Here is a 24,943-nt window from a genome sequence, read left to right as displayed (position 1 = left end):
CCCGATCAAATTTACTGCAAGGATGCAGAAAGAAAGTCTATTATCAGCAAGTGGGATCTCACTATTGTCCCTAAATGAACCCCCTGAGAGCTTTGGTTTTCATACAGAACACATAGTCACTGTCCTCTATTCGCTCAAATGAAAAATGCTAAATTGTATAGTTTAAGATGTTGTGTCCTTGTGGCTTATGAAGGTCACCGGCGCTATTATATTATTCATTGGCATACATCGTTATTATTATATAGCATAGGAGTAAGAGCTGTAAGATAGAACGTAGCCTATGTAGGTAGAGTATAGAATTAAAGGCCCCAACTGACTCGGTTATGTGCTGCCCACATACTTTCATCTTTTAGTACTTAATTTGACTTGATTATGGGGTTGTATCATCGCAGACAACCCCTTTAATAGGAGAATTGCCACCATTACCGTTTCCTCAGTTGAGCAATGAACCGGTTTGCTTACTAACAGAACAGTGGCCACTACAGGAGAGATGTGGTATTACATAAAGAAGTTCAAATTAAAAGGGGTTATCTAGCAAAGAAAATATTTTTCTTATAAGTTATATAGATTTGAAATTTGAAATAAGTCTTCCCATATTTATCAGCTGCTGTATGTCCTGCAGGAAGTGGTGTTCTCTTTTCAGTCTAGTTGAGAAAGGCTAACGCCAAAATGTCTTGTTGTGCTTACTATGGATATATATTCTCTACAATAAAACTGTGTGCCGGGATTGACTTTTTATAGTTCTTTTCAGTTTGACACTGCCCTCTGCTGCCACCTCTGTCCATGTCAGGAACTGTCCAGAGCAGGAAAGGTTTTCTATGGGGATTTGCTACTGATCTGGACAGTTCCAGGTGGCAGCAAAGAGCGCTACTGAAAAGAAAACACCACTTCCTGCAGGACATACAGCAGCTGAAAAGTATGGGAAGAATGGAGATTTTAAAATAGAAGTACATTACAAATCTATATACCTTTCTGGAAGCAGTTGATTTGAAAGAAAAAGATTTTCACTTCAGTTTTCCAGTTTATTTTCTTTATTCCTTTAATATTCTTGCCTTACGTAGTCCTTAGAGATGAGCGAACCGGGTTCGAGTCCATCCGAACCTCTGTCACCTCTGTCCATGTCAGGAACTGTCCACAACAGTAACAAATCCCCATAGAAAACCTCTCCTGCTCTTTCCAGTTCCTGACATGGACAGAGGTGGCAGCAGAGAGCACCGTGTCAAACTGGAAAGAATACACCACTTCCTGCAGGACATACAGCGGCTGATAAATACTGGAAGACTGAAGATTTTTAAATTGCAGTAAATTACAAATATGTAGACACCGTATGTATTACAAAATGTACGCCGGGGGAAGAGGTTAAAGGGGTATTCCCATCTCAGCTTGTTATCTCCATTCATAGGGATAACAAGCCGATTGCTGGCATGGGGCCAATAGGGACCCAGTATAATTTTTGTCCCCTTCCACTTTGTATTCATAGTCATTTCTATATGTACAAGGTAAAGAAAAGGGGTTAATTAAAAAAAAAAATTGACAACTAACACAAAGTCTGAATATAAGTGAATCGTGAATGTTTTTACATGGTTTTAAATATCTAGGCCTTTGAAGGTGACCCACAAAAAAAAAAAAATTTTAAAAAAATCTCTCTTGCAATGTGCTTCTCTCCTCTTATTGAGCTTCCGGTATAGTGAAGAGACACATTTCATATGCAAAGGTATTTTATTCCCACAAGTCAGAACGGAAATACCCGGAGGGCAGACACCGAGTTTCCAGTTCCCAAGCATTATAATGTTCATCCCAATGTATTTCTCCTTGATTTGCAGGTGGCACAGATACAGACCCCCCTCTGGGACGGCGACGAGTCTGGTGTAGAAACTTGCATCTCTTCAACCATCCTGCGTCTAGATGCTTTGATACGGATTCTGCCCAAAGCTGATTAGGACTGATCAAGGTAAGGTTCACCGTGGTCCCCCTCTCATTGGAATGGACTATGTTCTCCAAATTGATGTAATTGAATGATTTATTGGCTTTACATACCTGCAAAGTACAATGGTAAAGCGGTCGCTTCATATTGAGTTTAAAGGGGTACTCCAGACAACAAAACAAAAAAAATTTTTATTTAAAATCAACTGGTTATATATCAACAGGCTAGATAAATAAAAGTTATACAGGTTTGTAAATTACTTCTATTTAAAAAAAATCAAAGTGTTCCAGTACTTATCAGCTGCTGTATGTCCTGCAGGAAGTAGTATTCTTTCGAGTCTTTTCCATACTTTTGGTGGTGTTACCAGAGGCAAAAGAAATATATAGGGGGAGATTTATCAAACATGGTGTAAAGTGAAACTTGCTCAGTTGCCCCCTAGCAACCAATCAGATTCCACCTTTCATTTTCCAAAGAGTCTGTGAGGAATGAAAGGTGGAATCTGATTGGTTGCTAGGGGCAACTGAGCCAGTTTCACTTTACACCATGTTTGATAAATCTCCCCCTAATAGTATTTCGGTCAGTATTTTTTTTTTAGATACGATCTGAGATATCAGATTTGTTGCGGACTCTATTAGGGGTTTGAAGATACGTAGTAAAGTCTTTCAAGTCTGCAGAATGTCGAGGTCAGGTGTAAATGAGTCGGTGTCATCGCGGAAGCCGAGTAATGAGAACTTTGGCCACCTGGAGAAGATGGACGGATATTTATAAAATCTTAAGGGAGAGATTCTGTATAAGAGATCACGTGTAGGGAATGTCCTACTTCTGCCTAAAGAGGTCTTATTAGATAGTGCTCCTGCCATATGTGCAGATGTGGTGGACTCATATTAACGCATATATATATATATATATATATATATATATATATATATATATATATTTGTTGTCAACTTTATAGGTCAAAAATATTTTTTGTAGTATACAGTATAATGCTACAAATAATTATAATATATATATATATATATATATATATATACATACCATAGTTGGCAACAATTTTTTTCCAGGGACCCTTTAGCATTAAAAAGGGGTGTGGCTTATTGTGGGTGTGGTTTCGGTGGGGTGTGGCCCATCATGGGTGTGGGTTCAAAATTTTCCAGTTAGAATTTCCAGTCGGAACTACACAAAAGGAGCATTACACATGCCAGTATTAGGTCTCCAGTATATATTACACACTTCAAAATTAGGTCTCCAGTATATTACACACCCCAGTATTCGGTCTCCAGTATATTACACACCCCAGTATTAGGTCTCCAGTATATTACACACCCCAGTATTAGGTCTCCAATATATTACACACCCCAGTATTAGGTCTCCAGTAGATTACAAACCCCTGTATTAGCTCCCCATATATTACACACCTCAGTTTCAGGTTCCCAGTATATTACACACCCTATTCAGAGCAGGCTGAGACTCAGAGATAGCATTCTACTGACTGACTGTACATACTGGTAGTTTGTACCCATATGATGCAGCTGCACCCCATATCATCATACTACTACCCCCTTCATCTTACTGCTCCTCCATAATCATATTACTACCCCTTCATCGTCCTCCTGCACCTCCATCATCATACTACTACCCTCTTCATCCTCCTGCCCTTCCATCATCATAGTACTACCCCTCTAATCCTCCTTCTCTCTCCATCATCATACTACTTCCTCCTTCATCCTCCTCCTGTCCCTTTATCATCATACCAGTACCCCCTTCAGCATCCTCTTGTCGCTTTATCTGTATTTAAAACAAAAAAAGCTATACTTACCTCACCAGTATGGTTCCTCTAGTCCCCCAGGGACTCCTCTCCCTGCTCTGCATGAGTGACATCACTCGCGCTGGAAGGGGGCGGGGCTTCCCCGGACATACCAGGGACATGGTTTTGCCGGGGCTGTCTTCTCAGAATCGGGACAGTCCTGGCAAAACCGGGACTGTTGGCCACTGTGGTAATGTATTTAAAGCTTTAGCTTTGACTGGGAATTGTAGTATTACAACAGCTGCAGGGCCGCAATTTGGAGACCCATGCTCTATGGGGGCGCTGGACGCTTCTGAATTCAGTGCTTTGAAGTGTTCAATAACCCATAGGGAGCGCTCCATTCATTGCAGGGATGATTGTGTCCCCATTCTAAGGGTCCCCAGTGATCAGCTTGTTATCCCCAATCCTATGGGTAAAGGACAACAAGCTGAGATGGGAATACCCCTTTAAGCTGCTCGTTCACCTGATACTTCCCTCAGCTCCACCATATATCCATGATTATTTCAGTAGGGTCCAGAGAACAAGTGGCTCACACCCTACAGGAAGAATCATGGCCAATATTTGGGGTTTTAGTATTTTTGATGAAAAGAATAGAGCCGAACATTGTGCTGATGTTACCATCAAAAATATCAGAAACTCCAATGGATCCCATAGACACAAATGTGAATTGTTAAAGGGGCTGTACAGGATTATAAGACATGGCGGCTTTCTTCCAGAAATAACACCACCCCTGTCTATGGGTTGTGAGCGGTATTAAAGTGAATGAGGCCAAGGTGCAATACACAATCTACAGACAGGTGGGAAAAAGCAGCCATTTTTCATTTTTTAAAAATTCCCATATCTCTATAGGAAATACCTCGTGCAAATGAAATAATTTTTGTTTCATCTGAAAAAAAAAGACGACACACAATATATGGGTATAATATAGAATTTTATTTCTGAATTTGTTAAGCTGTTGATCCAGAAGAAGGCGAAAACCTCTGGACACCGGGGTCAATTTGTGTCACAGGGGGAAAATTCCTTCTTGACCCCAAATAGCGGCGATCGGTATGAGGACCCTGGATCAAAGCTGCTAATGTGTGTAACTAACTGGGGGCTGATAGTAGTCTAGGGGCAAGTGTCATGTAGTGTAGGGGTAGGTAACATGCAATGTAGGGGCAGGTGTCATGTAATGTAGGGACGGATGTCATGCGGTGTAGGGGCGGATGTCATGCGATGTAGGGGCAGGTGTCATGCGGTGTACTGGCAGGTGACGTATGTGGTGTAGGGTCAGGTGATATCTAGTGTAGGGTCAGGTGTCATGCGGTGTAGGGGCGGGTGTCATGTAGTGTAGTGTAGGGGCAGATGTCATGCGATGTAGGGGTGGGTGTCATGCAACGTAGAGGCGTGTGTCATGCGGTGTACTGGCAGGTGACGTATGTGGTGTAGGGTCAGGTGATATGTAGTGTAGGGTCGGGTGTCATGCGGTGTAGGGGCAGGGGTCATGCAGTGTAGGGCCAGGTATTATGTAATGTAGTATAGGAGCGGGTGTTATGCGGTGTAGTGGCAGGTGACGTATGCTGTGTAGCGTCGGGTGTTATGCGGTGTCATGCAGGTGTTATGTAATGTAATGTAGTGTAGGGGCAGGTGTCATGCGGTGTAGTGGCAGGTGATGTATGCGGTGTAGGGGCAGGTGTTATGTAATGTAGTGTAGATGTAGGTGCAGATGTTATACATTACCGGATGATGATGGTCCTCCTCCCGGTGTTCCTACTGTCGTCGCTTCTTGCTGGTGCCTTCTTCTCCCTTAGTGCTGGCGATCCTCTTCAGGCTGAACCTCTTCGGAGAGGGACGGATGATGATGTCTTCGTCCATGCAGGCGCACAGCAGTCTTGCCCTCTCAGATGTTCTGGGCTGGGGCCTCTCCTCGGTCTTCGGAGCTGGTCTGTACTTCCTCTGGGCGTCCGCGTTTGTCATCTTTAGACGCTAAAACAAACAAAAAAAAGTCAGTGATAGAATCAAAAATTCTTATGAAACTTTCTATGGACGGATTTGTCTGTAACAGGGATCATAGTAGACAGTGTGGTAACTTACGTCCGTGTTGAAGATGGGAGACGGCAGGAACTTTGCACAGTAGGCCAGGGTCTTGTTCTCCTCTGTGGGCTTGGGATCGACTAAACACAGAAGGAAAGCAGATAATATGATCAGTCATAAATATACAACAATATACAGTATACAGGCAATCCCCACAACAAGGCCACATGTGGAAGAGGGGCTCCTGGCCCCCCTGACACACCAAGTCTCCTGGCCAACAGGGCTTGTTGATGCCATCCTGGCACCTAGCACCCAGGGCACATGTCCCACCAGCCTCCCCCTTCCCAGCTACAGCCCTGAAATATCTTACCGTCAGCGGTGTAGGCTCCATAAAACATGCAGAGGCGTTGATAGAAGATCTAAAGAGAAGAGAATACAGTGAATGTAAACTGTCCTATAGCAGGAATAAGGGGGGACGTATCATATGTGTAACCTGTGCGGCTATATAGGGGTCCTATGGGTAGGGGGGCGACCATCATCTAAAGAAACCAGTATTATCCCCCTACATATAGCAATACATGGTGGTAATGACACTATGGCGCTCAGTAACTGGGGGATTGGGGCCCTGATGATGGGGGTTCCCTATGACTGGTTCCCGCTCTTCTCCCATTAGCAGCTGTACTGGGGCCTCTGGTTTCTGGGTCCCTCCCCCATACTGGGACATCAGGGGCTTAGTAAGAGCCATAAATTCACTGACCGGCAGAAAGGCGCAGGCGCCGGCCATTCTCCAGTACTCCTCCGGTGTGGCATCCATGTTCCGACGATGTACGTCCAAAAAATCCATAGCCGAAAAATCGCAATGCAAAAAAATCGAAATCCTTAAAATCGTAATCCAAAAGGTCAAAATCCAAAAAGTACGAGTCCGAAAAATCACTATCCAAAACGCGCAAAGGATCAGCGGGGGCTGTCTGTCGCAGGAAGTCTGTCTTCACTCAACGAGGAGATCCAACAGACTGAGTTGCCTAGAGACGTGTTGTTGTTGTTGTTGTTTATTTTCAAATCAAATGATGCTGCTGGGTCATGTGACTGACATGTAGAGACCTGTTCACACCAGGCTGCTGTTTTCTTTCTTTTTTTTTCTTTATTTATACACAATGTTATGTACAACACATAATATATCTGTATAAATAAGGCCCATTTTTTTTTTATTATTATTATTTTTTTTTTTTTTTATATATATAGTACCAGAAACATAACCTTACATTAAGAATATCCCTCGTTGCCCATAACAACCAATCACAGCTCAGCTGTCAAATATTAACAAGCTCTGGTGAAATAAAAGCGGAGCTGTGGTTGGTTGCTATGGGCAACAGAGGAAATTGTTACTGTCAGACGGCCGATAACTCTCCCCTATGTAATAGTTACTGGTTTGATGTTCTCTCCATCCCAGTGTATACTGTATATTGGGGTCTATCATAGTATGGAGGAATATACGTCTATACATACAGGCCAATGGGGGGCAGTACAGGGGGCGCTGCCATTATTACCCCATGCTGGGCCAGATGATACTGACACTACCCCCTGCAGGACCGGATAACCTGAAGGAGCAGCCAAGCCATTGACTTTCCTCCAGTACCTTAAATTGCAGAAAATAGATGATGCCGACTATAAGGAATTCCCTGGTCTGGAAAAAATCTGGATACATTTTCCTGATATGTTCATGGGGCCTAATAGATTGTATATTGGTTTATCCAGGTTTTCGAAATAGTGCAGCTACTTTCGTGCAAAAACAGCACTACCCCTCTACCTCATCCTCTTGCCCCTCCATCATCATAGTACTACCCCTCTTATCCTCCTGCCCCTCCATCATCATACTACTACCCCCTTCCTCATCCTACCCCTACATCATCATAGTACTACCCCTCTCATCCTCCTGACCCTCCATCATCATACTACTACCCCTCTGATCCTCCTGCCCCTCCATCATCATACTACTTCTCCCTTCATCCTCCTCTTGTCCCTTCATCATCATACCATTACCGCCTTCAGCCTCCTGCCCTTCCATCTTCACAGTACTACCCCTCTTATCCTCCTGGCCCTTCATCATCATAGTACTACCCCTCTCATCCTCCTGCCCTTCCATTATCATAGTACTACCCCTCTCATCCTCCTGCCCCTCCATCATCATAGTACTACCCCTCTCATCCTCCTGCCCTTCCATTATCATAGTACTACCCCTCTTATCCTCCTGCCCCTCCATCATCATACTACTACCCCCTTCCTCATCCTACCCCTACATCATCATAGTACTACCCCTCTCATCCTCCTGCCCTTCCATCTTCACAGTACTACCCCTCTCATCCTCCTGACCCTCCATCATCATAGTACTACCCCTCTCATCCTCCTGCCCCTCCATCATCATACTACTTCTCCCTTCATCCTCCTCTTGTCCCTTCATCATCATACCATTACCGCCTTCAGCATCCTCTTGTCCGTTCATCTGTATTTAAAACAAAAAAGCTATATTTACTTTACCAGTATGGTTCCTCTAGTCCACCAGGGACTTTTCTCCCTGTTCTGCATGAGTGACATCACTGGCGCTGGAAGGGGGAATAGCTTTCTGCGGCGGGAGGTGGAGCTTCCCGGGACATGGTTTTGCTGTCTGCTCAGAATCAGGACAGTCCTGGCAAAAACGGGACTGTTGGCAACTATGATATACTTGGATACTTAAAGGGGTACTCTAGCGAAATTTTTTCTTTCAAATATACTGTTGTCAGAAAGTGCCTGATATTTGTAATTTTCTTCTATTTAAAAATCTACAGTCTTCAAGTACTTATCAGCTGCTGAATGTCCTGCAGCAAGTGGTGTATTCTTTCCTGTTTGACACAGTGCTCTCTGCTGCCACCTCTATCCATGTCAGGAACTGTCCAGAGCAGTAGCAAATCCCCATAGAAAATCTCTCCTGCTCTGTTCCTGAAAGTTCCTGACATGGACAGAGGTGGCAGCAGAGAGCAGTGTGTCAGACTGTAAAGAAAACATCACTTCCTGCAGGAGCTACAGTAGCTGATAAGTACTGGAAGACTGGAGACGTTGCTGGAGTTCTCTGACAGTGGTCTATCTCTCTTGAGAACAAAAGGATAGGGTATACTGGGAGACCAGACTCAAGCAATATGAATGCAGTGTGAAAGGTTACCTAAAAAGCTACCATTCTGTATAATTCTGATTTCCCTCAGACTCTTATACACATGCCTGACTCGGTTGAGAGTGCATGTGTTTTTATAGTAGATAAAACCTATGGCCACTTACCTTATGGACCTTACAGTCTGCTTGATACTGATTTCTCCAGACCTCGCATACACATGCACACTCAACATGGCCGAGCATACATGTGTTTTTAATACAAAAAGAGGGGAATCTGTTAGTTTATCTCCCATCTTTAAGGGAATCTGTCACTAGGTTTATTCCACCTTAAATGAAAGCAGCATGAACTAGTGACAGAAATGCTGAACAGATCGGTGTATTACTTACATCATTGTGTTCAGCCGTTCTCCTAATATGCAGGAGAATAGGATTCTTGCCACACCCTTCCCCCACCCTTCATCTGCTGATTGACAGCCGACTGCCTATACACAGCATGGATAGATAACTGCCAATCAGCAGCTGGGGGGGCGGAGTTTCCTGCTTCTCATGAATATCCAGGACTACTGGGCTCATGCATATAATGGAGAGGACTACTTATTGTCTATGTTATTCAGGAGGATATCTCTGGATCAGCTCCACAGAACAGTGTAAGTGATACATCATTCTGTTCAGCTTCTCCGTCACTAGTTTATGTTACTCTGAGATAGGACACCATAACGCTACTGAAAGAGACTCAGAGGCCCCCATACACATTTGATGATTGGCTCACAGAAATTGGCAGCTTCGTCTTACGTTAATATCACATGTATGGCCACGTTAACAGCTAACTTTCTGCATGATACTACCCTCTTCTAAACGTTTATACATATGCACCCTCAACTCAACTGAGCATACGCACGCTTGTGCTAGACAATGGAGGGGGAGAGTTACATCATGCTTTGCCCCCTACAAAAGCAAAAAAGTTTGGGTGTTTGGGCACCAGCTGCCCAATCCTTCTGTCCATTAGGGGAGTTGGGATGCCCCAATATATCAGATTTTTGGAAACTGGTGGATTTAATGACATTAATGTAATTTGTAAGCTTTTACATTCTACATGATATTGATCTCCTGTATACATGCACTTTTGACTCAGCTCAGCATGCATGTGTTGTGCACTTATTCTTAGGGTAGCTTCACACGTACCATATCGCTGCGTTTTTATCGCTGCGTTTTTGGTGCGATTTTTACATGCGAGTTTTGATTTTCACATGAAAATCATGTGAAAATCAAAACGCGCATGTAAAAAACGCAGCAAAAACGCAACAAAAACGCAGCGATAAAAACGCAATAAAAACGCAGCGTTAAAAACACAGCGATACGGTACGTGTGAAGGCACCCTTAAAGGGAATCTGTCAGCGCCTATGGAGGGGGAGTTGTGATGGCTTTGTGCCGCACTTTGGCCCGCCTCACCACTCCCCCTCCCAGCTTGTATTGAATATTCATTGCGCCCGTCCCCCAGCCCCCTGGCGATGTCATCTGTAGCTTCCTGTTTCGGTGTAGTGCGCGCACGCTCCCGCGGCGTGATTCGCGCATGCACCGTAGTGTGTCGGAGTGGCGCAGGCGCACTGAGGGCCAAAGCCTATGCCCTCAATGGCTTCGCTCAGTGTCGTTCCGACGCACTACAGCGCATGCGTGAATCACGCCGCGGGAGCGTGCGCGCACTACACTGAAACAGGAAGCTACAGATGCCGTCACCAGGAGGTCGGGGGACGGACGCCATGAATATTCAATACAAGCTGGGAGAAGGTAGTGGTGAGGCGGGCCGAAGTGTGGCACGAAGCCATCACCACTCCCCCTCCATAGGTGCTGACAGATTCCCTTTAAAGGGGTACTCTGTCAATTTTTATTTATTTTTATTATTTTATTTTTTTCATTTTAATCAACTGGTTTCAGAAAGTTTTAAAGATGTGTAATGTACTTCTAAAAATCTAAAGTCTTCCAGTACTTATCAGCTGCTGTGTGTCCTGCAGGAAGCGGTGTATTCTTTCCAGTCTCACTCAGTGCTCTCTGCTGCCACCTCTGTCCATGTCAGGAACTGTCCAGAGCAGGAGAGGTTTTCTATGGGAATTTGCTGCTGCTCTGGTCAGAGGTGGCAGTAGAGAGCCCTGTGTCAGACTGGAAATAATACACAACTTCCTGCAGGGCATGCAGCAGCTGATAAGTACAGGAAGACTGGAGATTTTTTTAAATAGAAGTACATTACAAATCTATATAACTTTCTGAGACCGGTTGATTTAAAAGAATTTTTTTCCCCCTTTAATGATGAGAGGGAATATGTTGCTGCTGTCAGACGCCTTTTAGGGGATAGATAGATAGATAGATAGATAGATAGATAGATAGATAGATAGATAGATAGATAGATAGAAGATAGATAGATAAATAGAAGATAGATAGATAGGAGATAGATAGATAGATAGATAGATAGATAGATAGATAGATAGATAGATAGATAGATAGATAGGAGATAGATAGATAGGAGATAGATAGATAGGAGATAGATAGATAGATAGATAGATAGATAGGAGATAGATAGATAGATAGATAGATAGATAGATAGATAGATAGATAGGAGATAGATAGGAGATAGATAGATAGATAGATAGATAGATAGATAGATAGATAGGAGATAGATAGGAGATAGATAGATAGATAGATAGATAGGAGATAGATAGATAGATAGATAGATAGATAGATAGATAGATAGATAGATAGGAGATAGATAGGAGATAGATAGATAGATAGATAGATAGATAGATAGATAGGAGATAGATAGGAGATAGATAGATAGATAGATAGATAGATAGATAGATAGATAGATAGATAGATATGCTGCTGCTGTCAGATGCCTCTAGGGGCTTATATCCCTTGGCTGTCCAGGCATGATGGGAATTGTAGTTTTGCAACAGCTGGAGGACGGAAGGTTCTCCATCCCTGCTCTATAGCCTCACGTGTCGGTCAATTTCTTATTCTAAACCACAAAATACCTAAGAAAACAAATAATGACTGTACAGAGAGGAGCAGAACAGTAATAATACGTCTCCGCAGGCAGAGAGGGCTCTGGGTAGACTAAAAATCCTGCTAAATCTGCTGTTTGGGTAGGACGCGCTAATAGCCTAGGCCAGGTTGGGAGCACTTAGCATAAGATCCATTTATTAAACTCATATCAGAAACATGAGATGAGTCCTAGGAGCTGCTGATCAGAGAGTCGTGCGAGGAGGAAAAAAAATTCCTGGCGGAACTGAGAGGCAGCGAGTGTAACGGTAGCAGTGCACTTAAATTGGCGAGCAGAGCTTAAAATAGCCATGAAAGCCGAGCTTAAAAGATCCCTTATTAAATTCTTCAGCTGCCCTGGGGGGCAAGACCAGGGGAAGGGTTATTAAATAAAGCAAGTGGAAAGTTGCCCCGGCCTCAGCTGTCAATCCCGGTGAACCGTTCCCCTTTTTACGTAACTGTCTGTGTACATAGGGGGCTCTGGTCTTGCCGCCGTATAAGTCTCTGGTGGACGTGATAATCCACGCATGGAAGCATTGCGCTAATGTTTATTGGCACATGGCTCTCCAAACAAGACGCCACCGTGTCTATTTTTGAGTTACGTTGAACAGAGGTTTGACATATCACAAACCACAGAAGGATTAAGTCATTGGAGCATAAGACATCACAACATTCGCTCGTAGGGTGTATGTGTGTAATAGAGGTTTAGTAGCGGGGATTGGAGTGAATTAATGTGTACGTCCAGCTCACCACCGGAGGCGACGGGAGGCACTGCCGACAGCAAAAGTAGAAGAATCCGGTGTCCACTCGGGGATATGAGTAACTTCAAAGCTTTACTAGAACAACAGAGCTTCTACAAAAACATGACACCGACGTGTTTCTGCCACCTTTAATCATCATGGTGTTTTTAGGTCAGAAATTGTGATTGAATGCAGCATCATGTGAACAGTGTATAAATGCAGTGTCCGCCATCTAGACGAGTGTACATGGGTGACTGCATACAGTGTACTTACTGCTCACTTTGCATGTGGTATAACAAAAACGTGGATGGGGGAAAAATTCTGATGGCGGGGCAATACCTTTAAATTTATTAGAAGTTTCTTTGTTAAAGGGGTAGTGCGGCACTAAGAAATTATTCACAAAATAACACATTACAAAGTTATACAACTTTGGGCTATGTTCACACTACGTATATGTCTGGCCGCATATTTATCGCGGCCGGACATATACGTGTTAAACTCCGGCCGGGGATTTACGCTACTTGCGGCCGGCTACATAGCAATGTAGCAATGTATGTAGCAATCTGACAACAGTCTTTTACTTGGAAAGCTTCGCCTAGCCCCGGACACCCCACAGAACCTTTTGGATCGGCACAAAAAGGTGGAAAAATGAAGAAATCACCACTACGTACGGGGCCGCATGTTACGCTACGGGGCGTAAGTTACGGCATTTTCGTCCTCAGACAATGGTCTGGTTCATTTTTTACGGCGCCGCGTACGATCCTCGCGTAAGTTCTTATGCAGTGTGAACTGTGCAGCCGTAGATGGTATACTTTCCATTGTACGCAAACTACGTAAGTCTCCGGCCGCTTATTCACGGAACGCGCTATGGCCGGAAACTTACGTAGTGTGAACATAGCCTTGTAATGTATGTTATGTATGTGAATGGCCCCCTTCCTGTGTTCCCCGCCCCCGCCCGTGGAGCCGGAAGTGTAGTGCATTATACATACCTGATTTGTGTCGACCCCCGTCCGCCGTCTTCTGACAGTGATGTAATCTTCGGGAGGCCGGCCGACCCACTCCTGCCGTCGCTCATGCCGGCCCCCCTCTGCCGCATCATAACTGTGCTCAGCCGCGATTGGCTGAGCATAACTGTGCTCAGCCAATCGCGGCTGAGCAGCTGATGACGTGTGCCGCGTCATCAGCTGCTCAGCCATGATTGGCTGAGCATAACTGTGCTCAGCCAATCGCGGCTGAGCACAGTTATGACGCGGCAGAGGGAGGCTGGCATGAGGGACGGCAGGAGTGGGTCGGCCGGCCTCCCGAAGATTACATCACTGTCAGAAGATGGCGGACGGGGGTCGACACAAATCAGGTATGTATAATGCACTACACTTCCGGCTCCACGGGCGGGGGCGGGGAACACGGGAAGGGGGCCATTCACATACATAACATACATTACAAAGTTGTATAACTTTGTAATGTGTGTTATTTTGTGAATAATTTCTTAGCGCCGCACTACCACTTTAAAGATTTTTACATTTTTCTATCTATATTATAAAATTATCCCGAAATCTTGCAGTTCTCATTCTCACCACTGGGGCTAAAACTAAGCTGAGACTTCCTGTTAAGTCTGTGGTGATAAAAGGAGGCTGCTGTAAAGGGATCTGTACAGCATTGCAGCAACATGTGACATCAGTAGATAGAAGAGAAAATAGCAGCTCTCTGTGAAATGACCTTTTCAAATCTCACAGATTGCGCTCAGTGATGTTTTACATTCATTTTAAGGGGACAGAGTATGTTTATTGTCGTCTATGTCCATGAGTCTAGTGTGTCACTAAAAACAGCTCATGCAAAATGGTAGCCTCGATAACAATGTATAAAAAGTGAAATAAAAACAATTACAGTCAGAATATAAAAACAGATTAGAATAAAAGAACAAGTTTTTAGTATCTGAATCTAATCAGTAAAAGAAAATTAAGGTGATACCTTCCCTTTAAGAGAAGTCCAGCGAAAATTTTTATTAAAGTATTGTATTGCCCGTCAAAAGTTATACAAGTCACCAATATACGCTTATTATGGGAAATGCTTATAAAGTGCTTTTTTTCCCTGCACTTACTACTGCATCAAGGCTTCACTTCCTGGATAACATGGTGATGTCACTTTCTGGATAACATGGTGATGTCACTTCCTGGATAACATGGTGATGTCACTTCCTGGATAACAAGGTGATGTCACTTCCTGGATAAAATGGTGATGTCACTTCCTGGATAAAATGGTGATGTCACGACCCGACTCCCAGAGCTGTGCGGGCTGTGGCTGCTGGAGAGGATGATGGCAGGGGGACACTGAGGGACACAGGGGCACTGGAGGGACACTGAGCATCCCTCTGCCATCATCCTCTCCAGCAGCCACAGCCCGCACATCTCTGGGAGTCGGGTCACAACATCATTTTATCCAGGAAGTGACATCACCGTGTTATCCAGGAAGTGACATCACCATGTTATCCAGGAAGTGAAGCCTTGATGCAGTAGGAAGCACAGGGAAAAAGCACTTTATAAGCATTTCCCGTAATAAGTGTATTTTGGGAATTTGTATAATTTTTGGAGGGCAATACAATACTTTAATAAAAATTTTCTCCGGACTTCTCGTTTAAGTCTAATGAGTCTGTGTATATGCAAATTAGAATGTTCTCTTCAAGTCATTGCACTTTATTAGTATTTCCTTTCATTAAGGCCACGACATCAAATGCCACCAGCCGAATTTCTTCTTGCCATTTTGTGGGCCGTAAAGAGAGGCCAATGATGTGAATGAGCAAGTGCAGTGAATCGTGCCTAAAATGACGGCAATACTTACGACCGCTAAGTCGCTTTCAACAATAAACAGAAGCCGGAAAACGACGTCCTAGCTCTTTAAGATCTAATTCACGTCAAGATTTTATGAAACGGCAAAGAAGGTCTAGGTGGTAAACAGGATCTTCTGTCATAATACATGTAACGGGAAAGATTAATTATACTCGGGGAGGTATATCATCCAAGCTTAGGGAAAACAACACCATAAGCGGAATATAAAATGAACTTTAAGATGACGGTGTGGGACAGAGGTTAGCGGCTGGAAGTCAGCTTTATTTACTTTTATATACAGCACTGTGCAAAAGTTTTAGGCAAGTGTGGAAAAACGCTGCAAAGTATATATAGAAGTGTTAATGGTTTATTTTTATCAGTTAACAAGATGCAAAGTGAATGCACACAAGATAAATCTAAATCACATTATCTGGCCACCTTTGGCTTTGAAGCAGCTTCACTTCTTCTAGGCTCGCTTGCACAATGTTGTAGGATTATACACATTATAATGATCAGGTGATAACGGTCATCCGTTTTCATATGAAGGTTGAAACGCGGTCATTAGCTGAAACAGAAACAGCCGTGTAGGAGGTTTTAAACTGGGCGAGGAACAGCCAAACTCTGCTACAAAGACATAGAAATATCGAAGACTACTGGGTCCATCTACTCTGCCTTTTTAGTATTTCCCTTCTTATTATCTTAGGATAGCTATATGTTTATCCCAGGCTGGTTTATATTTAGATATTGTAGATTTCCCAACCACATCTGCTGGAAGTTTGTTCCAAGCATCTACTACTCTTTCAGTAAAGTAATATTTTCTCACGTTGCTTCTGATTTTCCCGCCAACTAACCTCTCACTGTGTCCTCTTCTTATTGAGTTCAGTTTCTCCTTCTGGAACCTTATTTATTCCTATAACATATTTAAATGTTTCGATCTCGTCCCCCCTTTCCCGTCCTTCCTCCAGACTATATACGATTTAGATCCTTCAGTATTTCCTGATATGGTTTATGCCTGACACCCGCCACCACTTTTGTAGCCCGTATTTGGACCCGTTCTATTTTACCAATATCCTTTTTGTAGATGAGGTCTCCAGAACTGGTCACAGTATTCCAGATGTGATGTCACTGGTGCTCTATACAGCGGGATCACAATCTCCCTCTTCCTACTGGTTATACCTCTAGCTATACAGTCCAGCATACCATTATATATATATATATATATATATATATATATATATATATATATATATATATATATATACAGCCCAGCATACCATTATATATATACAGCCCAGCATACTATTATATATATACAGCCCAGCATACCATTATATATATATACAGCCCAGCATACCATTATATATATACAGCCCAGCATACCATTATATATATACAGCCCAGCATACTATTATATATACAGCCCAGCATACCATTATATATATATACAGCCCAGCATACCATTATATATATACAGCCCAGCGTATCATTATATATATACAGCCCAGCATACTATTATATATATACAGCCCAGCATACCATTATATATACAGCCCAGCATACCATTATATATATATACAGCCCAGCATACCATTGTATATATACAGCCCAGCATACCATTATATATATATATATATATACAGCCCAGCATACCTTTATATATATATATACCATTATATACATACAGCCCAGCATACCATTATATATACAGCTCAGCATACCATTATATACATATATATATATATATATATATATATATATATATATAAATATATATATATATATATATATATATATATATACAGCCTAGAATACCATTATATATATATATATATATATATAGCCCAGCATACCATTATATATATATATATATATATATATATATCCCAGCATACCGTTATATATATACAGCACAGCATACCATTATATATATATATATATATATATACAGCCCAGCATACCATTATATATATATATATATATATATATATATATACAGCCCAGCATACCATTATATATATACAGCCCAGCATACCATTGTATATATATATGTACAGCCCAGCATACCATTATATATATATATATATATATATATATATATATATATATATATATATATATATAGCCTACTGCCTGCTTTTCCTACTGCCTGGCTCCACTGGGAGATTCATTTTGAGGCTGTCAGAAATTCCTACCCCTAAGTCCTATTGACATCTTTGCTAACAGAGAAGTGCCGATATGTTAGTGTCATGTCATAGGTCATGCACAATGGCAAGACAGTAATGGCCGTACAGAAGCTGAAGGCTCAGGGGAGGCCAGCATGACTGTGGCTTATTGGGACAGTGGTGAGGGGTCATGGAGGTGGTGGGGGGGAGGACTTATGAGGGGGTGGTAGGGTATGTGGGGTCGTGATGGCAACAAGGGGATAGGGGGTGGGGGGTTAGGGGGGGAAAACCCCAGGCATTGGTCAAGAAAAGGTGGGGAGAGAAAAAGGGGGGGGGGGTTTGATAAGGGGGGAGGATTGATATATAAAAGTAGTAAAAAGGGGGTGTGATTACTCACTTTTAGTCAGTACCTAGAAGAGCTGACAACCGTTATCTTGCTGCTGCATAATGGAGGCTGTGGAAGTGTTATGGGATCGTCTCAAGAGGGCAGCCGAAGGGAGAGATCCAGAATGGTTGCAGGCTCAGCTTCAAAGCCTGCTTGGGGGGTCGGAGTCGCCTGCTGCTGAGGCGTCTTCATCCCGTCGCCGGCCGAGGAGGACCAGGCCTCCTGCGCGCCTAAGTCCCGAAGAGACCCCCAGGGCCAGGCGCCGTATAGGGAGCCCCTCTAGGGACCCTCCGGGCCCGGCCGCAGCCGGAACTTCATCCGTGCGCCGGTCGCGGCCCGGGAGGAAACCCGTTGTCAGGCGTGGCCTACACCCAGGAGAGGAGTCCCCCTCCCCTGCGACATTGCGATCGGCGGTGGTGGCGGGACCTGGAACGGTCGCGGGCCGCGGTGGCCGGACCCGGCAACGTGAGGTGGCGGATCGGAGGTCGCAGGAGCGACCGTTGGAGCCGGCGAGAACCGGGCAAGATGGCGCTGGCCCCGCCTCCTTTGGCCTCGGCCCGGCTTTCCTTGGTGGACGCGTCACTTCCGGGTCCGCCGGAAGTGGACATCATGACGTTGTCTACGCCGCTGATCCCGGAAGTGCACGTGAGAGTGGAGGACTTCCGGCCCGGCCTGTCGAGGAGGCCCGACATGAGATGGGAGAAGACCGGCTGGATGCAGGACCATCGGCTGCTGGGGACACAGCACCCAGGCGGCCAGGTGAGCTACATACATCCCCGGGGGGGGCCAGCGGGGGGTGGCATGGGCCAACGGAGGGTGGGGGAGCCGGTAATCAGGGGTCACTGGGGGCATTGCTAGTGGGGTTACAGGGTTTGGTAAAAGGGCTGGAGGCTTCCCTAGGGGTGAGGAATCCGTCACCGGCAGCAGCCTGGGTCCCGGGGGGGGGCGGGCCGGTAGGGTCTGGCACACAGGGCAGGGTCGCTGGGGGTACCGCTGTGGTGAGTGGGGGTACAGTTGTTGATACCAATGAGTCGGGGGTTGTTACGCCAGTGGGGGAAGGGGAGGTGGTTAGATTGGACGACGCGGCTAAGTCCGAAGTATACGTGTGCTTCGAGGGGCCCTTGGGGGCCCACCTGAAGAAGGAGGTTAGGGAGCAGATATGGCGGGGAGACTATGTAGAAATATTCTCCCTGTTGCCGCTGGAGAAGTTCAATCTGGATAGGGGAAAGAGGGTGGAGGAGAAGACTGAAAAGGAGGAGAGGAGGCGGTATAAATTGATCCCGCGGACGTTTGCCAATTGGTTGCAAGCGTTCGCTATATTAGCCAGCGTGATTGGGGAAAAGGCCCCGGAGAATTGCTCGGGGTTGTTCTGCTACCTCGACGCAATAGGGGAGGCATATCGGGTGTATGGGGGACAAGGGTGGCTCCGCTATGACGAGCAATTTCGTCAGCGGAAGGCGCTGCGGGCCGGTATACGCTGGGACCATAAAGACATCAGTCTTTGGTTGAGGGTTACGGCGCCGACGCGCCCTGGGGGGAATTTTCAGTCCTTTCCCGGGAGCGCCGGTGGCTCTTCACAGTCAGGGCAATCGGCGGCACTGCAGAAGGGGCTGTGCTTCATGTTTAATGATGGGTCCTGTAAATTTGGGTCAAAATGTAAATTTAAGCATGAATGTTCAGTGTGTGGTGGGGGGTCTCACGGGGCTTCCCGATGTTTTAAGGCAGGACGGGGGAGAGGTGGCGGTGACGGTCTTGCAAAAGGGGGAGACGCCGGTTCGAGTGGAAGAGATGGTCCCCTTTCTAAATAGATATGCAGACAGGGCGGCAGCTGAGTTGTTGGAGAATGGGTTTCGGGAGGGGTTCCGTATTCCTGGGGTAAAAGGGGTGACAGGGGGTGTTAGGCGTAACTTGCGGTCAGCAGTTGAGCATGCGGCGGTGGTGTCTGCGAAGCTAAGCAAAGAGGTTTCGTTGGGCAGGATGGCCGGCCCGTTCCCTAGTCTGCCGGTGCCTGATTTGCGGGTATCCCCGCTAGGGGTGGTACCGAAAAAAGAGCCGAATAAATTCCGGCTCATCCACCATTTGTCTTTTCCAAAGGGGGCGTCGGTCAACGATGGGATCGACCCTGAGCTTTGCTCGGTGAGATACACATCGTTTGATGCGGCGGTTGAGTGGGTTCAACGGTTTGGGGCAGGTGCTCTTTTGGCTAAGACAAACGTGGAGGCGGCGTTTAGACTACTGCCGGTTCATCCGGAGAGCCAGCCATTGTTGGGTTGTTTTTGGGACGGGAGTTATTTTGTTGACAGATGTTTGCCAATGGGGTGTTCCCTGTCTTGCTCATACTTTGAAGCGTTTAGCACGTTTCTGGAATGGGTAATCAGGGACACGGCTGGGTCAAAGGCAGTCATTCATTACTTGGATGACTTTCTTTGCATCGGGCCCGCGGATTCGAACGGCTGTTCGATTTTGCTACACACTGTGCGCCAGGTTATGGGGCGTTTTGGGGTGCCGTTGGCGGAAGAGAAGACTGAGGGGCCGTGCACGGAACTATGTTTTTTGGGAATTGTACTGGACACAGTTAGATTGGAATGCCGGTTGCCGGTGGGCAAGCTAGAGGATCTGAGGGCGACGGTGAAGTCGGTTAGACGGTCTCGGAAGGTCACCTTACGTGACCTGCAGTCGTTGTTGGGGAAGCTCAACTTCGCCTGCCGGATTATGCCCATGGGCAGGGTGTTCAGTCGGAGGTTGGCTATGGCAACGGCCGGGGTTCGAGCGCAGCATCATTTTATCCGGTTGTCGGCGGATCTAAAGGATGATCTGGCTGTGTGGGAGGAGTTTCTCGACCGATACAATGGCAGGTCATTGTTTGTGGAGCCGGGGCGGGATGTGGCAGATTTTGAATTGTTTACAGACGCGGCGGGCAGTGGGGGTTTCGGCGTCTATTGTCAGGGGCGCTGGTGTGGGGAGTTGTGGCCGGAAGCTTGGAAAGAGGCGGGGTTAGTTCGGAATCTGGTATGCATTGAGTTGTTTCCCATAGTGGTGGCGCTGGCATTGTGGGGGGAAAGGTTCAGGAACAAGAAGTTGCTGTTTCACTGTGACAATTTGGGGGTAGTGTCTGCGATCAATCAGGTGTCGGCCTCATCCCCCCCGGTAGTGCGCTTGCTGCAGCACCTGGTGCTGCTGTGTCTGTCTGAAAACATCTCGGTGGTGGCGGTGCATGTTCCGGGGGTCCAGAATTGTATTGCTGACGCAATTTCTCGTTCGCAGTGGCAGCGATTTCGGGAGCTGGCGCCAACGGCAGAGAAGATAGGAGAGCAGTGTCCAGCGGAGTTGTGGGATCTGCCCTTCAATCGGCGCAGCTCCTAGTTCAGCAGTCTCTGGTGGAAGGTACCTGGGTAGCCTATGGGGCGGCTTGGGAGGAATGGGTTGGCTGGCAGCGCGCTGTGGGGGACGTGGGGGACGGTGGATCTTTGTTTTTATTGCTGGTTGGTCACTGTGCAGAGCGGGGGTGGTCTGTAGCGAGGATTAACAAGTTGGTAGCAGGTGTGTCATTTGGATGCAAGGCCAGAGGGGTGATGGATGTGACAAAAACCTTCTTAGTGCGCCAGGCGCTGAAGGGCTATAGAAGGGGGGGAACGGGGATGGACAAAAGGAGGCCTGTGTCCTTTGGTTTGTTGCAGCAGCTAGGGGAGCAGTTGTGTTTGGTTTGTTTTTCGCGCGCTGAGGTAGTTTTGTTTCGATTGGCTTTTTCGTTGGCCTTTTTTGGTGCCATGCGGATAGGTGAGCTGGTGTGTGCTTCTTCCAAGTGTGTGGGGGGGGGATTGTTGGCTGAGGACGTGAATCTGTACCAGGACAGGGTTGAGTTTCGGCTGCGGAGGTCCAAGGCGGATCAGCAAGGGAGAGGGAGAATGGTTGTTCTGTTTGAGGTTCCCGGAGTGGTCATGTGCCCGGTTTCTTGTCTCCGTGCGTACTGGCGGCCTGGTGTAGCGTTGGGTGGGCCGTTGTTGGTACATGGGGATGGGTCTTTTTTATCCCGGTATCAATTCGTGGCTGTCTTTAAGAAATGTGTATTGGGCCTGGGCCTTGAGCCGGGGGTGTTCGGTGGGCATTCCTTCCGTATAGGGGCCGCTACTGAAGCCGCGCGTCTTGGGCTGGGAGAGGAGGTCATCCGTAGAATTGGCCGCTGGGAGTCAGTGCGTTTCCGGTCTTATGTGCGGTTGGACGGTTAATCCAGGATAGGGTGTGGAGGCGGGGCGTTGTGCGGACATGGTGTTAGGGGGCGGGGCCTTGTTTTCTTGTGTACGGTGTTGGTTATTGTTCCTTGTGTTTTTCAGATGGCTCGCCCTGTTTGGTGTGGATTGTCGGCCACTCCTATGTAGCCTGGGGAGCGGTGAGGGCCGATGTGCGGCCGAATGGTCGCCAGCTTGGATTTGACAGGCGTCGGGCGTTGGTCCGGTGGATCGGTAAGGGGGGGATGGTTTGGCATCAGTTGCTACCGGAAGTACACAAGTTTGTGAGGTATGATCGCCCCCCGGATGTTTTACTTCTGCATTTAGGGGGTAACGATTTGGGTGCCAGGCCTTTTAGAGAACTGATCAGAGATATAAAATTTGACTTGTTGCGCCTCTGGTCTCTATTCCCCAAAATGGTGACAGTGTGGTCGGACATAGTTCCCAGGAAGAAATGGAATGGGGCCAGGTCAGTGTCCCGTATCAATAGGGCTCGCATTAAAGTAAATAGGGCAATTTCCCGGTTTATGGTGAGGAATGGTGCAATTGCGGTGCGGCATGTGGAGTTGGAAAAAGGCCAGGGAGCATACTGGCGCAAAGATGGAGTGCACCTGAATGCAGTTGGAATAGATATGTGGTGTCTAGCGTTGCAAGATGGCCTTGAGGTGGCGGTCAATGTGTGGGGGGACGCAAACGCGTAGGTTTTCCGCGTTTGCTCTGTGGCGTGGGGGGGTCCTCGGAGTCGGTTGGAGATAATTCGGTGTGGAGGGAGTTCTGGTATGGAACCAACGGTCGGTTCCCTAATTAAGCACTTAGAGTGCGGGTTGGCGGTCACAGGGAATCTCTGGTGGCTTGTGGATTGTAACCCCGGATGGGGTAAAAGGGATTTTTGGGCCCGCAGGTGTTAATGTTATGCCTCCGAGCAGGTGTTTACCGGCTGGAGGTCCAACCTGTGGGTGGGTGTACTTGGTGGTGACCGCCTATGGCAATTTTGGGGCTTCGAGGACCACCCCGCCGTAGATTATTATTGGGAATGGTATACAGTTATTTATGGTTATGCATTTTGATGTTTTGTTTGTAATAAAAATTCGGCTGCTGTGGCCGATTAAAATCCACATGGTGTCGTCTTTATTTGTAGGGGTTGGTATAATAAGGACTCAATAATGCACAGTCAAGTAATGGCCGTACAGAAGCTGAAGGCTCAGGGGAGGCCAGCATGACTGTGGCTTATTGGGACAGTGGTGAGGGGTCATGGAGGTGGTGGGGGGGAGGACTTATGAGGGGGTGGTAGGGTATGTGGGGTCGTGATGGCAACAAGGGGATAGGGGGTGGGGGGTTAGGGGGGGAAAACCCCAGGCATTGGTCAAGAAAAGGTGGGGAGAGAAAAAGGGGGGGGGGTTTGATAAGGGGGGAGGATTGATATATAAAAGTAGTAAAAAGGGGGTGTGATTACTCACTTTTAGTCAGTACCTAGAAGAGCTGACAACCCCCACCCACCCGCCCGGTTGTCAGGTGTGGTGTATGGAGTAGGGGGCGTTTGGGCCTGTGGTTTTTTAATCGGGGCAGCGGGTGGAGTCTTGTCGCAGCAGCTGGCGTGGGGGGGTCCTCGGAGTCGGTTGGAGATAATTCGGAGTGGAGGGAGTTCTGGTATGGAACCAACGGTCGGTTCCCTAATTAAGCACTTAGAGTGCGGGTTGGCGGTCACAGGGAATCTCTGGTGGCTTGTGGATTGTAACCCCGGATGGGGTAAAAGGGATTTTTGGGCCCGCAGGTGTTAATGTTATGCCTCCGAGCAGGTGTTTACCGGCTGGAGGTCCAACCTGTGGGTGGGTGTACTTGGTGGTGACCGCCTATGGCAATTTTGGGGCTTCGAGGACCACCCCGCCGTAGATTATTATTGGGAATGGTATACAGTTATTTATGGTTATGCATTTTGATGTTTTGTTTGTAATAAAAATTCGGCTGCTGTGGCCGATTAAAATCCACATGGTGTCGTCTTTATTTGTAGGGGTTGGTATAATAAGGACTCAATAATGCACAGTCATGAGCACAGTGCAAGGCACAATGTAGTTATACTGAATCAGCAAGACACCCAGAGAGCAGAACAAGGAGTCCTGGAGGTAATGCTATGGCCCCTACAGTGATCAGTAAGTGATGGGATCTCCGGAACCTCCATGTACCCTCCCTTGTTCCACCAAGTAAAGTAGTTTGCCAAATATAGGGCCCCATAGGAAACCCCCATATAAATTGATAAATAACAAGGTAAATGTTGGCCATAGTAATATTAGCACCTTTGTAATATTTTCCCTACCTGTGGTTTCTCAGGGTTTCACATTTGAGGCCGCAGAAGTCTATTATTCTCTACTAGTCCTGTGTCAGGAAACCATCACAGTCAGTCTTTTGGTCAAGCAGAGACTGAAAATTGAAAAGAATGACATCATATTCCTGACAGGAAATGAAGGATTTTTGATGTCCTCAGATATATGTGTCAGTGTCAATTTAGTGTCATATTTGCACATTCTGTTATTTGACACTTCTCAAAGACCTGGATATCAGAGAATCAGAGGCTGGAATATTGCTGTCGAGATAAGATTGATGAAAGTGATGTTCTCTTTATCCCAATATGTAGGCGCCTATTTCTTCTTCTATAAACGAATTCACAACTGAAGGGGACAGGCAGTAAACACGCGGCC

The 24,943-nt window shown here is 46.2% G+C and overlaps 1 protein-coding gene across 5 annotated transcripts in view; it reads left to right on the top strand.

The window, feature by feature from the left end:
- SGCD (sarcoglycan delta) overlaps nt 1-24,943 on the top strand; it is a 474,695-nt gene that overhangs the window by 246,882 nt on the left and 202,870 nt on the right. For all 5 annotated transcript variants that reach the window (XM_069968891.1, XM_069968911.1, XM_069968908.1 and 2 more), the window contains one exon: nt 1,824-1,951. The gene's annotated coding sequence lies outside the window, so the exon portion shown is untranslated. The remainder of the gene's footprint in view (nt 1-1,823; nt 1,952-24,943) is intronic.

This window comes from Dendropsophus ebraccatus, chromosome 1, assembly GCF_027789765.1.
Source record: "Dendropsophus ebraccatus isolate aDenEbr1 chromosome 1, aDenEbr1.pat, whole genome shotgun sequence".
Classification (NCBI taxonomy): domain Eukaryota; kingdom Metazoa; phylum Chordata; class Amphibia; order Anura; family Hylidae; genus Dendropsophus; species Dendropsophus ebraccatus.
The sequence above is the reverse complement of the archived record's forward strand: the minus strand, read 5'-3'. Positions and strand labels throughout refer to the sequence as shown.